Genomic DNA, 13,793 nt, shown 5'->3' with positions numbered 1-13,793 from the left:
GCTCACACCAGTGATATCAAGATGAAGTACTAGTGATGGCCTAGTACATGGTGAGCACTTCACTAGTGTGTGCATGTTGTTTTCAAATTGTAGCTGTTCATACTTGTCGATTTGACATCCTCTTGAGAATTTTTTACATGTCATTTTGCAAGCAAGTTTTTTTACTCTTAAATGTATTTTGTGGGAATAATATCTAGCAATTATGCAACAGTTACTTGAAGATGGCTTTGAGGGAGAAAGTGAAAGAAAGGAAAGAGCGAAGATAGGGTTTATTCTCTGCTTTGGACTTAGACTGGAACTGATTCTCCAGATCCTCTGTGAGCAACCACTGAATTAGAAATCTCTGAAGACATAACTGCAATAGCTGACCATACACTGATGTCCATATCAAGGCTGGCACATATGTGAAAACACATATATGAAAGCACAGATCTGAAAAATATTGTAATTCATGTTTCCATTTTCTTCTACTACATTTTTCAGTAGGTTTGACTAGCCATAGGTTTAGCTCAGAAGAGGATCAAAAGCGACACCAGGATACTGCAGTGAGGTAGAGAGAAAAGAAAACAGTATTCAGTTACCTACTAAAAGCTCTATAATTCCTCTTAGAATTATTTAGGAGTACAATTGAATGTTTTTTGAAGGAAAATAAAGACTTTGCCTAGAATAGAGAAAAGGACAGCTAAATAATACAAATCACTCTATTTGCAAGGTGCAAGAAACCTGGTTTTAATTGCATAGAATGTTTCAATGATTTGAAACAAATTGTGAAAAGCTCTGGTATTTGGAGTTACAGTCTCAAGGACATTATTGTGAAAAACTTTAAAAGTACCACAGTTGACTAATTATAAACTTCATTTATGTATTTGAACCTGATCCAGAATAATCCATAAATACCAGTATTAATCTGTCAGATCTGAGACTATTGAAAATCAGCCTATTTAAGGATACTCTATTCACTTTTCACATCTTATCCAAACAGTTTTTAGATTTCCTAAAATATTTTCTATTTGATATTTTTGCAGTGGTGACATAGGAAGTTGGAATATATAAGGAAATATGCATGAAGGAAACTGAGGGAATCTGTGTCCCATAAAATATAATAGGGTTTTGGCTTGTTTTTTTCCCTTTCTATAGTAAAACAGTTGTATGTTTTTAACCTTTAAAAGAGAGTTTAATAATTTTTTTTCTATCTTTGACTAATAATAAATTAAGAGAATATGTCCCATTTACAATAATGGTACCTGATTCTATGCTTCTGAACCAAATGATTTTGAAATTGAGAGACTATTCCTTCCGAAGACATTCCAAATTAATTTTTACTGGCATTTCTGTATTTTTTTTTATTAGTTACATTTCAAAAAGCATTGCTAGTATTCCAGCACAAGCTGCTTGTGACTTCCAACAGGCTTACAAGCAGACACATTTGCTGAATAAGGGAGCAAGGATATTAAGATAATTTTATCATCTATGTTTGAATCGTTAAAACTCTATAAACTGGAATGATTAAATTTTCATTGAATTTCATGTTACTCAAGAATGATGTGAATAATTTTTAATCCTTGGAATTTCTTTTCATCAACAATAATGAAAAAAAAACATTTTCAGAAATAAACATTAACACTACTGATTTTCATTCGAAAGAATGTCTGTTATTCAGACCACTTATTTTCAAAACTTTTTGGTAAAGATTAATTTTGTACAACTTTAGGACCTTGTACTGTACATGTGTACTGGGGGTGGAGGGTGTGTGCAGAGAAAGGGGAGTGGGAAGAGAGAGACTTTAGATTTAGCTGAAAGAAATAGGTACTGTCATAAACAACTGAGCCATCCCTTGCCCAGATACTAATAACTCAAGACTTATCAAAGCTCCAGTACTTTCAGGCTAGATTTAGCATTGATTCCTGCAGCCTTTAGGCAAGCAAGAGGCACTTCTGTAGTCTTTAATATACCAATTAATATCTTTATTTTTAAAAAAATGGATATGTTTCTCAAAAAAAAAAAAAAATTCCTCTAAAACTTCCTCTCTTGGACTCAGCTTCCTCTCTTAACGTTTTCCAACACAGCAGCAGCGCAAGGAGGACTCTAAACCCAAACAAGAGGAATCAGATATGCCTCTACAACTGTAACCAGTTGTTAATACTGACAGCCTCTTCTCCATTTGCTTAAGTTGTATGTTCTTGGCCAGCTTGTTGACCTTGATCTGCTAATCATCCTGGCTTGGTAGAAGAGATCACAAATTGTAAAACACTCTGCTTCTTAACCTTTGCTTTGCATAGGCTAAATAGACCGATTTTTATGAGTGTGTCAATACAAGGAAATTTTCCAGAATTCAAATAAGTGCCAGTTATTTGGCATCCTTCTGAACTTTTTCCAATTCAAAGAATAATATTTTTTTGAAACTCAGAAATAATGATATTCAAACAATATAATTGACACTAGTAATACTAATATCACCATCTAAGTCTTCTGGCTATTTTATTCTTTTTACAGCTGCATTCTGAACATTTGTGGATGCTTAGCAAAATGAATTCAACAAAGCTACTATTTAATTTGATAACTTATTAGACTTTTGTTTGATTTATGTCAAGTTGTGGTGCTAGTTGAAAATCACAGCTTCCCCTACAGACACTGAAGACAAATAGGCATCTCCACAGCCTAGAGGTTTCATCTTACTATAAGACCTAGAACTTTCTGGAAATACCTGTATGTGAGAGCTTGTATAACTAGCTCACATATGCAGAGGTGGTGTTTTTTTGTTGTTGTTGTTGTTGTTGTGTTTTGGTTTTTTTTTTAATTAAAGGTAGATGAAATTAAGAAATGCTGAATATCAATAAAACATTCAATGGTATGAAAATATGTTCAATGGTTATGAAAATTATGCCCCACTTTGGTCCCACCAAATCAGCACATTACACTTAGCCCTTTTCACTATCAAAAACCTCTGGTAGCATTAGTTACAGCACTCACAGTTTAGTTAAAAACAAATGTGCACATTTTACCTTTTACAGAAACAAAGTCAAAATACTATATTACTAAGACCTTTGCAAATTCTTATTATGATTACACTATGAAAAATCGAGACTCAGTATCTGAGATCAATATTATCCAGGACGTAGGACTGTACTGTATCTATCTGTTCTGGCAACAAATCCTACAATTGATTTTTTTAATACCTTTGGGGTTGGGGGTGGGCAGGGTAGAAAATCCTCTCTTTCAACTTCAGCTCAAAATCGCTGGTTCTGTGTCTCAAAGACCTTTTGCTGTCCTATAAATCAGTGGAATGAATGCTTCAATGACTGTGTGTAAATAAGCCTTACTCTGCTTATTTGCTGTGCAGCTGTCTAAAATAATACCCTAAAGGAATGACTTGGCCCATATTGTCTGTTTCAGAGAGCTATTTTTTCTAATCTTAAAATGAAGAGGGTTCACAAAATAGAGGTACAATATTCAACATCAGGAACTAGGACAATTTTCTAAATAGATATCTGTAACATAACAAAAAAGAATTGAGGTTAGAACATTTCATAACAAGAAACATCTAGAAGAAATGTTGCAGGTTTGAGGAACATTTACATAGTCATTGATATAAATAAGAGAAGATCAGCTATTCTGAAGACACGCAGCAAAGACATTTAAATTTCTCTATTAAATAGCTATTACAAGAAAGTGAATTGTTACAGTATCAATGATTTTGCTTAAATGTGTATAAAAGCTCATCCACATTCAAAATAACTATATATACTTAATTTCTTCAGAAGGAAAAACACCTGCCAATGAGCAGGCCTTCCGAATATCAGAAAACTCTTAGGTATCCTTTAAAATAACATTATCAAGGTATAACAGACTGTGGATCATATGAAAGAGAATCAAATTGGAGCTAATCCTGGAAATCAAGTTGGATACTATTCCTCATAAAAAAATAACTGTGACAGAAATGACTGCCAAGGTATCTTGAAGAGTCTTCATATTAATATTCAAGAAGCAATTATGGAACAGAATTTTCCAGTACATGAAGGGCAGGTACTGGAAATAAAGTAAAAGTTGCCATCAGGAGAAATTGTTCCCTTGATAATGCATTCCTTTTATTTTCAAGCTCTCTGTGGTAGTTCCAGGAAGTATTTTTACTGCTGTAACTCAGAGTTAGTCAATATTTGTTTAGTATTTACAGTGCAAACACACGTTGAAAAAATGAAGGGATGTTCTAATGAAGATTCTGCAAACCCAACTCTTAGTTAATAACTTTGCTTAAAATTAGAATGCTATAATTTTTATTATTATTATTATTATTATTATTATTATTATTATTATTATTATTATTATTCCTAGAGACCTAATAGTACCTAACATTAATTGGTAATTTTGTGTTCAATATTTATAGTTTAGATTACATGACATTGACTTATTCTTTACTTTAGATTAAAGGGCTAAAGTTGAAGCATTCAGCTCTTTCATAGACTGCCAGTGAAAGTGATTACAGATGTACTAATTATCCTTGCTTATGTAAACAATTGTGACATTGAATATGATTTAACAAGGACAAGTTTCAGAGATGAGATTATTCTAAATTCATTGCTAAAATCTAAATGCTTTTAGTTTTTCAAATAAAGATAATACTGATTTTTCTCAAAATTTTTAAACATACTACATGTATGAAAATTGACAAACATATCTCTCATATTCACAATCATTCTTTCCCTGATGGCCAGCAAAACACCCTGTAAAACTCACAACAAAACAGGACTCCTCTGTACAATGACAACACCCTTTTTGCTATATCAATACACTATTAAAAAAAAAAAAAAACACTTTGCAAGGTATGTAGTGTAAGATTTCAGTGAGTTTAGTAGAAATCAGAAAGAATTATAGTAGTCTAAGAAAGCATGACCACTGGGAAAAGATTGAAAGAACTGAGTTTGTTTATCTTCGAGTGGACATAAAGGTCTCTTCTAATCTATACAAAAGATTAAAAAAAAAAAGACAGTGATCAGTTGTTCTCTGTGTCTATGGGGGACAGCACAACTAGCAAACATCATAACATGTGACAAAGAAAATCTGGGTTAAATACTAGGGAAAATGTTCTCACTATGTGGGATCATGCCACACTACAATAGATGGTGCCAAGGTACAATGGAGCTTCTCAAGTAGGTAATTTTAAAGAAAAGTTTAGAGCAAAGTACTTCCAGATGGCCTATTCAAAGTCCAATCGAGTGATCAAGGGGTCTTTGCCAGACTGTATTATTATTTCCCAAATTATAGACTAATTAAGTTGACAGAAATTCGGAGGAAGCCAGGAGACCATATCATCACACAGAGGTGAATAGATGCTGGCCACATTTTGTTGCTGCATAAGGCACCAGTTTCAGACCTTGTTCTGAGTCACCAGCAAATGGAAAGAATCATCTCTCACACATTTTTCTTTTGCTGACTCTTGGAGCTTGCCCTGAGCCCTGGTACATACTCTGCAAAATCTGCTCTACTTGGTTTATTGTGCACCCAGAATGGAAGGAGATGACACTTGGAGTGAAAGATCTCATGAGGTCTCCTGTCTTCTTCCACTTCTATAAGTCACTGATTATACTGAACAGGAAAAGGAACAAGTGCTCTGCAGATGTACACACTATTCAGGTGCATTAATGCTGCTTCACTTAGTTTTCTCCATTCATGGCTCTCCTAGACCTAATTCAAGGTTTGAATCTTATTTTAAGAGCCATCAGTTTATGAGATTGGATGCTAAAGGGTCATCCCACCCCTGCTTCCCAGCTGTGTCCTAGAGAACCCACCACCACCGTTGCAGAGAGACAACTGTGTCATCAGGTGAAAAAAACTTTCTTGAGCTCTATCTCTGGCACACAATAATAAGAACACCCGATTTTCCATTGTAAAATTATGTTAAAATCTGCTTTCCCCCACAATAGCTCATAATCCATTATCATCTATGAGGGAAAGGAAAGAGGAAAGATAGATATAATATGGAATAGTATCTATCTAGAATATAAATTCTTCAGATTTACTCTAAAGGTTTCTTAAATACTTATTTTTAAGTAAAACACATAGATGTAAAGAAACTTGCTTTTTTGAAGTCCTCAATTAAGAGACCTCTCAATCAGATCAATTCACCAATGGCTGAAGACTCCATCTTACAATCAGCAAGTCTGACCAGTCCCACTAAGCATTTTTTAGGACCTTTCAAGCAGATGTTTTAAAATCATTAAAAGAATTTTAAACAAAACAGCATTTTCTCATGCAATGGCATTTTGATAAAAAAATTTCCATCAAGTTGCAACAGTAGAAGTAAAATGCTCTTTGCCTCTGAAGTGTTTAATGGAGCTATCTGTACCTATATAGACACATTTACACCAGCATTGGCCCTACGGTACCAGATTGTATTTTGTTTTGTTACAAAGGGTCCATTTAACCACTGCTGTAAAACTCTTGGAAGGTTTTCTACTGTTCTAATGTCTGGTTGAATTTTGTGTAGATGAAAGCTGTGCTATCTTGACTGCAAATTATGGCACTTAAATCCAGCATGAGGTATTTTTTCTACTACACTCTTTTAATGTTGTCTTACATTTGAATTTATTTTATTTTTACTTCTGACCGCTGTTCACCTGTTTAAAGGCACGAAGCTCATCTCACTGTATTTTAGGTGTTTAATTCTCTTGTGATGTTCAAATTTACAAAAATAATTTTCAAAATTACCATGGATAACTTCCAGTTGAGAAGAAGAACTAGGATTCCTCTGCAGATTGAGAATTCCCAGAAGGGCTAAAAATAAGATTCAAGCAGTGATTTTTTTTTCTCTCTTTTACAGTAGTTTTATGAACAAAGGCAGAGCAGAAATTACTCAGCAAGATAGCATGTAGTTTAACAAACATGGAACTATATAGCAGGGAACCTAAAGACAATCTGGGAAAGAGATTTGTTTCCTGATCACTGTTCTGCTGTCTTAATAGGTTATATTTGATAATCTTCTATGAAATAATTTTTCTCAATGAAAGAGCAACTACTTTTACATGACAGTTTCTATAGTTAACATTTTCTATCAGTATTACTCCACTTCAATGGCACAGAAACTTCCTCAACAGAAGAAGAACTAGTAGTGGACCGTTCTCACTATATCTTGGATCCCACTGTGGAAAGGACAAAACAGAGAACCACATGTCTAGACCAAGGAAAGCACCACTCCACTTCCCTTCCTCACCTCTAATTCCCCAGAAGGACATACAGGTCCAAAGGCTAGAAAAGAGTTCCAGCATTTTCAGTCAGAGTACTGACCTGTTTTAATCTTTTCACCTACCAGGGCACTGCAGAGGAGGAGAGTCCAGCGGGTAGGCCAGTGTCTTGTTCTTGACACAACCACACACAACTTCTTCATTATGATGTATCACCAAAGATATGTAAAACTCAACTGTAGCACTGCTTCAGGTTCAGCCTCATTTTCTGCAACCCTTATCCATCCCAAATCGTGATGAAATTATTACAGTATAAGCAATTTGGTAAATTTTGGATATATTATAAGAAAAATATATAGGTGCAAGAAGAAGAATGTGCACTGTATAAGGTATAATTAGCCATGCAACGGATAAAGCTGCAACATTAAATCCTTTTCTGTCACTTTAGATTTCCAGGCAGGGATTAACTTGAGTCCTGTGTCAAACAATAAAGATTTGTTTGATACAGAAAATATTAGGTGTGTTACCAGGGCCACAGAAAGAGACTTTTCTGTAGCAACTTCTAGTTAGCACGCATTCCCTCCTCTCTTCCTGTTTTCCAGCCTCAGTTCACATCGCTAAGAAATCAGAAAAGATAGGAGCAAGTGGACCTTTAGAGCTTTGAAGATTTACTCCTACCAATCCAAAGCAACAGTGGAAAGCTGGGGTAGGGCAATGATAAGGTGTGGGCTGGGCCCTCTTCCCCTCCAGCACATTTTGCAGAGACCTCTGCTTCAAGTAGGACGTAGACACCTATTTCAACGTTTACTGTACTGACATGTAAACTTCTGTAGGATTACTTTGCCTAAGTGGTAATTTTTGATTTGCTGGATATACAGACTAATTAGTCAGCTGTTAGAAACAGCTGGTTCACAATGTTCCAATATCAGTGCTTTCCATGATTTTGATTTAATTTCCAGTGCACACCACGGAGAACAAAGTTGTAGAGGGAGGATTTTTGTTGTTGCTGTTGTGAGCTCACTTGTTTGTTTCAGTTCTTTTGCAAACCTTTATTTCATGCCTATTCATAAATTGTATTGCTATATTATGGTATCTCATTATCCTTTATTAGCAAAACACCTCTAAAGAGAAGTTGGAATTGTACATCATGTCCTGCATACGGAACAGAGCAGCATATGGAGACTATGCCTACTGCAGTTTTCAAGCATAAAAAGCAGGAAATTATACAGGAAATTATACATATTTCAAAGACACTTTGCCAAGTGCTTCTGTGCTGTATCCTGTAATTCAGAGTCATGCTTATCTTTACTGTGTCATTTAAAATTCATACAGTAGAAATATAGTCAGGTCATAATCCATACAGTAAGGAAGGAAAGCAAATTATTTTCCTGAACTTGCTTAAAATACAAGTTCCAGCAGAGCTGGTATTACATCCCCAGTATCACATCAGTGGGAATGGTTTTAGAGGGTAGGTTCCAACTAGTAGGGACATTTCTTTAGCATCAAAGCACTCTGGGCAGGTTAGCCTGAATGATATAATATAAAAGTGGGAATGATGCATCCTGTATACTCTCATGAATCTGATCAGAAATTTTTCTTCTAAAAGTAGTGTTCTCTCAGTAAAAGCATATGCAGTTCTTAAAATGAAAACATTGAAAAGTGTTTACATGCTGATGATCTTATTTAGAACATGAAAGGAATCATATCCTAAGTATTTTGGAAAGGAGTGGGATTTTTTTCTTGGCAAAAAAGCATATTGCTAAACAACAAAATTCAGATTTAAGCAAAATATTTCAAATAAGACAATTTTCACTCATAATATAATTTTGTTGGTAATTTTAACATCTTAGAATTTTATTTCATTGTGTATCACAGAACATATATCGACATCTCACAACTTCATGTGAAAATTAATTGGTTTTGCATGTCACCTCTTTTTGCCCAGAGAATAAGTTTTTTTACTAACTCTCAGAGAGGAAAGACTTAATTTTAGGCCAAGTGTCACTATAATAAACAAGGCAACATAAATACTAATTTCACTATGTCCTATTTTGTCTAAATTCAGTAGTCTAGAGAGAAGGGTAAAATAAATACAGAAAAAAAAAAAAACCTTCTCAGTAAATTAAAATCAGAAGCAACTAATCCATAGTGACAAGATCTGGTTCATTAATAATGTCAGATCAAATTTTACTGTGAAATGGACTGTCCGTCCATTTTTGGGGTTATAGACTCATGGTGAAATCATGCAGCACATTCAGATTATCACCCTTTTTCTGAAACGAGTATTTGGTGTCTCTTAGAAAAATTGGTATAGGGGAAAAATATATATATATATAAGCAAAAGAAGTAGAAAAAGAAGACAACATATACAGAGCTTTCCTCTGACACTGTGCTGAAAAGAAATCTTAGAAATTGAGCACAGCCTTCCTGTACTGAAGATTTCCACAAAGTTACCATCTAGGTAACCCTTATGTTACTAGAAAGCTTCTCACAAAGGATGCATATGGAATACACAGACAGTAAAATTATCTCTGTGCTATTATCAAGGTCTTGGGAGATTTCACATTTTGGGACCCAGCCTTTTCCTTGTCCCATGACAGCCATACAGACGTTTCTTCTCGCAAAGCCTCCTATGGGCATCTCAGGGAGAAAGGGTTGTCCTACCAGCTATGATTTCCCTCCAAATGATTAGGTTTGGATTGGCACTCACATCCCCAGCCAGCCAGTCCAAATGTCACATTTACTTTCCTTTTGCCTCAGAAGCCACATTTACACCTCAGAAGCCTTCCACACACAAACTTTGTGTTCAGTTTAACTACCTGCCAAGAACATGAATTTAAAAGCAAAGTGCATTGTAGGCATACGAGGACAGGAGTATTTGTACTTATGTATGTAAAGAGTGAAGAAAACACGCCCTCCTGACTTGCTGCAGATGATCATGCAATGATCTGCTCTGCAAAATGGTGGAGAGTTTCTGTCGCTCTGACCAGTTATCAGACTACTAACCTTTTTATACTCAGGGAGGAAGGTTGCCAAGGTCTGCAGAAGAAAAAACTTTGTGGTTGAACAAAGATGTAGCTCATGGGACTGCACTGGGACTCTACTGCTGTGTCACTTGGAGTTCATTAGAGCATACCATGCAAACACTATTGCATGATAATGTGAGGATCTTACATAAAAGAACTCTAAAATGTATGTTGCCTCCTCTCACTGCAGCCTTTTTCTGAAGCCTATTGCACAATGATGATGGACTTCAGTACTTTCCCTCATAGAGGTTAATCAGCATTTCCCTCCTTTACAGGATTGAGCTGTTTTCTTATGACAATGGAACAAGTAATTTCTTCTCATAACAGTCATAGCATATTTAGGATTCTGGAAACTACAGATCACAGAATTGTCACTGGCCATTGTTTCCTAAGCTAATAATTTTTTTTTTTTTTTTTAACTGCGGAAAGGACCAAGAGTTCCAAAGTGATAAAAGAATGAACAACTTTTGGCAAGTTTCAGCTCTCTCTTCAAGGAAACACCTTGCCTTGGATGTTTTTGTCCATAATTGTAACAGAAGCAGACAGGGCGTTTCCTTTTCTCCAAAGAGCCAAATGTATTTGGGGAGAAAAGAAAGGGGAAAAGCCAAAATCAGTTTTACAATAAAACCAAAGGAACCCAAAAATGTCCAGCAATTTAGCCTATTGCACATTCTGCTCTTGTGGTCAGTGTGTGAAATAGCAATATGATGCCTCTTCTCTCTTACACAAACCAGCGCCAGACCTCATAAAGGAGAGGGTCTGAAAATATCACATTACCAAGTCCAGAAAAATGGTCTTACTGAAAATGCCTCTTGTGCCATTCAAACAGTTAAAGGTTAGTAGTTAGAGTGTGGTGATGAGATGTTCTGAGATTAAGATTGTGATTTCAGGTAGGGGCATGATTGCTACACACTAAAATAGGCTAATATGAGGCTAAGGGACCCAGAAGTCTTTGGCAAAGTCATTTTGAGGAAGAGTGAGAAGCTGGAAGCTGTGTACCTTGAGGCACTATGTCAAGAGACAGCATGTCCTTTTTCATTTGCACTGGATAGTGACAGCTAAGCACTCCATACACACCAAGTGCAAGATGTAGAGAAAAAATGAAGTTCAGGAAAATGGAAAAAAATCAAGAGACAAAAATTATTACACAACATTCTTGTGAAAAAAAAATCCTAATTTTTATGGGAATTTCTCTTTGTATGATCTTATAGACTGAGGGGAAAACCAGAAAGCCTCTGAATGTCCATGTGACTCTTTCTGAATTGGTTTGCATGTTGACTTTGAGAATGTGCTATCATTTGCTAGACAAATATAATAGTGCATCTGCAGTGGATATGACAAGAGGATCACTAAACAAACTAAATACTTTGGAGCTAGATGAAGAGGATGGATTGTGTGAGATTCATCAACCTCTGCCTTTTTACAAGTACAACCCTTATAATGCATAGCTTGCATCTTCATGTGCCATTTGGACCTTTGGCCTTCAGATGTCACTGCTTATGCATCAGCCAGAAACAAGGAGAAAAAATACTGTAGTATGGGAAAAGTTACAAAATATCTTCTGCTTATCAGAGGAGCCAAAGACAGTAATTTCAAGGTCAACATTTCCCTTGATACTATTCCATATAATTTTTTATTAATGAGTTCTGGGCAAGCAAATGCTGAGCTTTTGATTTTGGATTTATTTTTGGGGTGAGAGCTGGGAATAGCTTTCAGTTCATTCTTTCCTGGTTAATAGCATCACATACATTTAGATTTAATCGGAATATCTGTCAATTCCCACTCTATTCGTTAAGACTGAAGAATCCACAGGCAGGGGTTTGCCAAGATACCTGAAATCTTCCAGCAGCTGCTCAATATGGGGAAGGAAGTCATCTAAGACAATTTTATTGTGCTGATTCTGCTATATGTAGACAGGTCAGCAAAGAGAAACTGATACATTTTACCATCCTGCTTCTTTATTCTAAAGCTTAACAAACTGAGAAGAGTGTGCAATCAGGGTTGGGGGGATAAATAATTTAGAGTAGCTAGGGAAAGAAATCATAGGGTTAGAACAGATCATCAAGATCATCTAGCTCAATCAATGTAGTACCACCATAATCACCTCTAAAACATATCCCCAAGTGCCATATCCAGACACCTCTTGAACACTCATAGAGATGGTGACTCCACCACCTCCCGGGGCAACTTACTCCAATGCCAATACTTCAGCAAAAAAATAATTTCTAATATCTAACCTGATGCAACTTGAGGCAATTTCCTCTTGTTCTTTCACTTGAGACATGGTAGAAGAGACCAACCCTCACCTCACTGCTGCCTCCTTTCATGAGATCTAACCTGAGCTTCCTCAGTCCTCTCCAGACAAAACAACTCTAGTTCCCTCAGACACTCCTCGAAGGTATATTTTCTAGACCCTTCATCTCGATGTCCATTTTGAAGTGAGAGGCCCAGAACTGAACACAGTACTTGAGGTGCAACCTCAGTGGTACCAAATAGAGCTGGAGAATCACTTCCCTAGTCCTGCTGGACGCACTATTCTTGACATAGGCCAAGATGCCATTCGCTTTCTTGGTCACCTGGGGACACTGCCAGGTCATATTCAGCTGGCTTTCTACCTGCACCCTCAAGTACAGGTTGAGCAGCTGAGCAGCTCTCAAGCCACTCTGCCCTCAGCCCGTAGCAATGCATGGGGTTTTTGCGACCCAAGTTCAGGACCTGGTACTTGGCTTTGTTGATTCCTATACTGTTGTCCTTAGCTCATCAATCCTCTCCTCCAAAATCCCTTTGTAGAGCCTTCCTGCCCTCCAGCAGGTTGACACTTCCACCTGATTTTGTGTTGTCTGCAAACTTACTGAAGATGTACTGAATGCCCTCATCCAAAACATCAGTAAAGATATTGAACAGGATTGGCCCAGGACTGAACCCTGGGGAACACCACTGGTGACCAACCTCCAGCTGGACGTAACTATTCACCACACTCTCTGGGCCCAGTCGTCCAGACAGTTTTTCACCCAACGAAGAGTACACCCATCCAAGCCAATTCCTTCAGGAAAATGCTTTGGGAAATGGTGACAAATTTGAATCTGAGAATCTGAGAAACAATCTGAGGCTTTAGGGTTATGGCTATACTAATATAGTAAGCAGGTCCAGGGCATGGGTCCAAGCACTGGTGTACAGTTTCCCATATTGTTGCAACTGTTAACAACAAGTCCCAACATAATTTTAGACTGAGACAAGTGGTGGTGTCTCAGCCAAATGCCCAGAATCAGCTCAGCAGCTAGCACAGTCCCAGGATTGCTCCCCCTAGGTAATAAAGATGAATTCACCCTCTGAAATAGAACTTGGGCCCTGACTCTTTTCAGTTTGTCAATATAGACAAAAATGAATTGTTGGAGAAGACTTAGCAGTAAGATGACACACCCGTGAAATAGCAGATGGGGCTTCTATAGAAGCACTCTTGTCCAAACTTTATTTCTGTATTTCCAGCCCTCAGCCCAGTAAAGATCTCTTTAGTGTGATTGTATAGAATAATGCAGCAATCAAGACACTTTTGCTGAAATTACTTCTATGTGTTTACTTTTTCTTCTCTGAA

General features: G+C 36.6%; 1 long non-coding RNA gene across 1 annotated transcript; it reads right to left on the bottom strand.

Moving 5' to 3' along the window:
- Positions 1-2,062: 2,062 nt before the first annotated feature.
- Positions 2,063-6,199, bottom strand: LOC114066182. Its single transcript, XR_003573128.1, has 3 exons — positions 6,121-6,199; positions 3,177-3,268; positions 2,063-2,215 (listed from the first exon to the last, which is right to left on the bottom strand). It is a non-coding gene; the product is annotated as an uncharacterized LOC114066182 (long non-coding RNA).
- Between the last annotated feature and the right edge of the window lie 7,594 nt (positions 6,200-13,793).

This window comes from Empidonax traillii, unplaced genomic scaffold (genome assembly GCF_003031625.1).
Source record: "Empidonax traillii isolate 1590-97213 ecotype Southwest subspecies unplaced genomic scaffold, ASM303162v1 scaffold21:size2437335, whole genome shotgun sequence".
Taxonomy (NCBI): Eukaryota; Metazoa; Chordata; class Aves; order Passeriformes; family Tyrannidae; genus Empidonax; species Empidonax traillii.
Note: the sequence above shows the minus strand (reverse complement) of the source record. Positions and strands in the feature narration are given on the sequence as shown.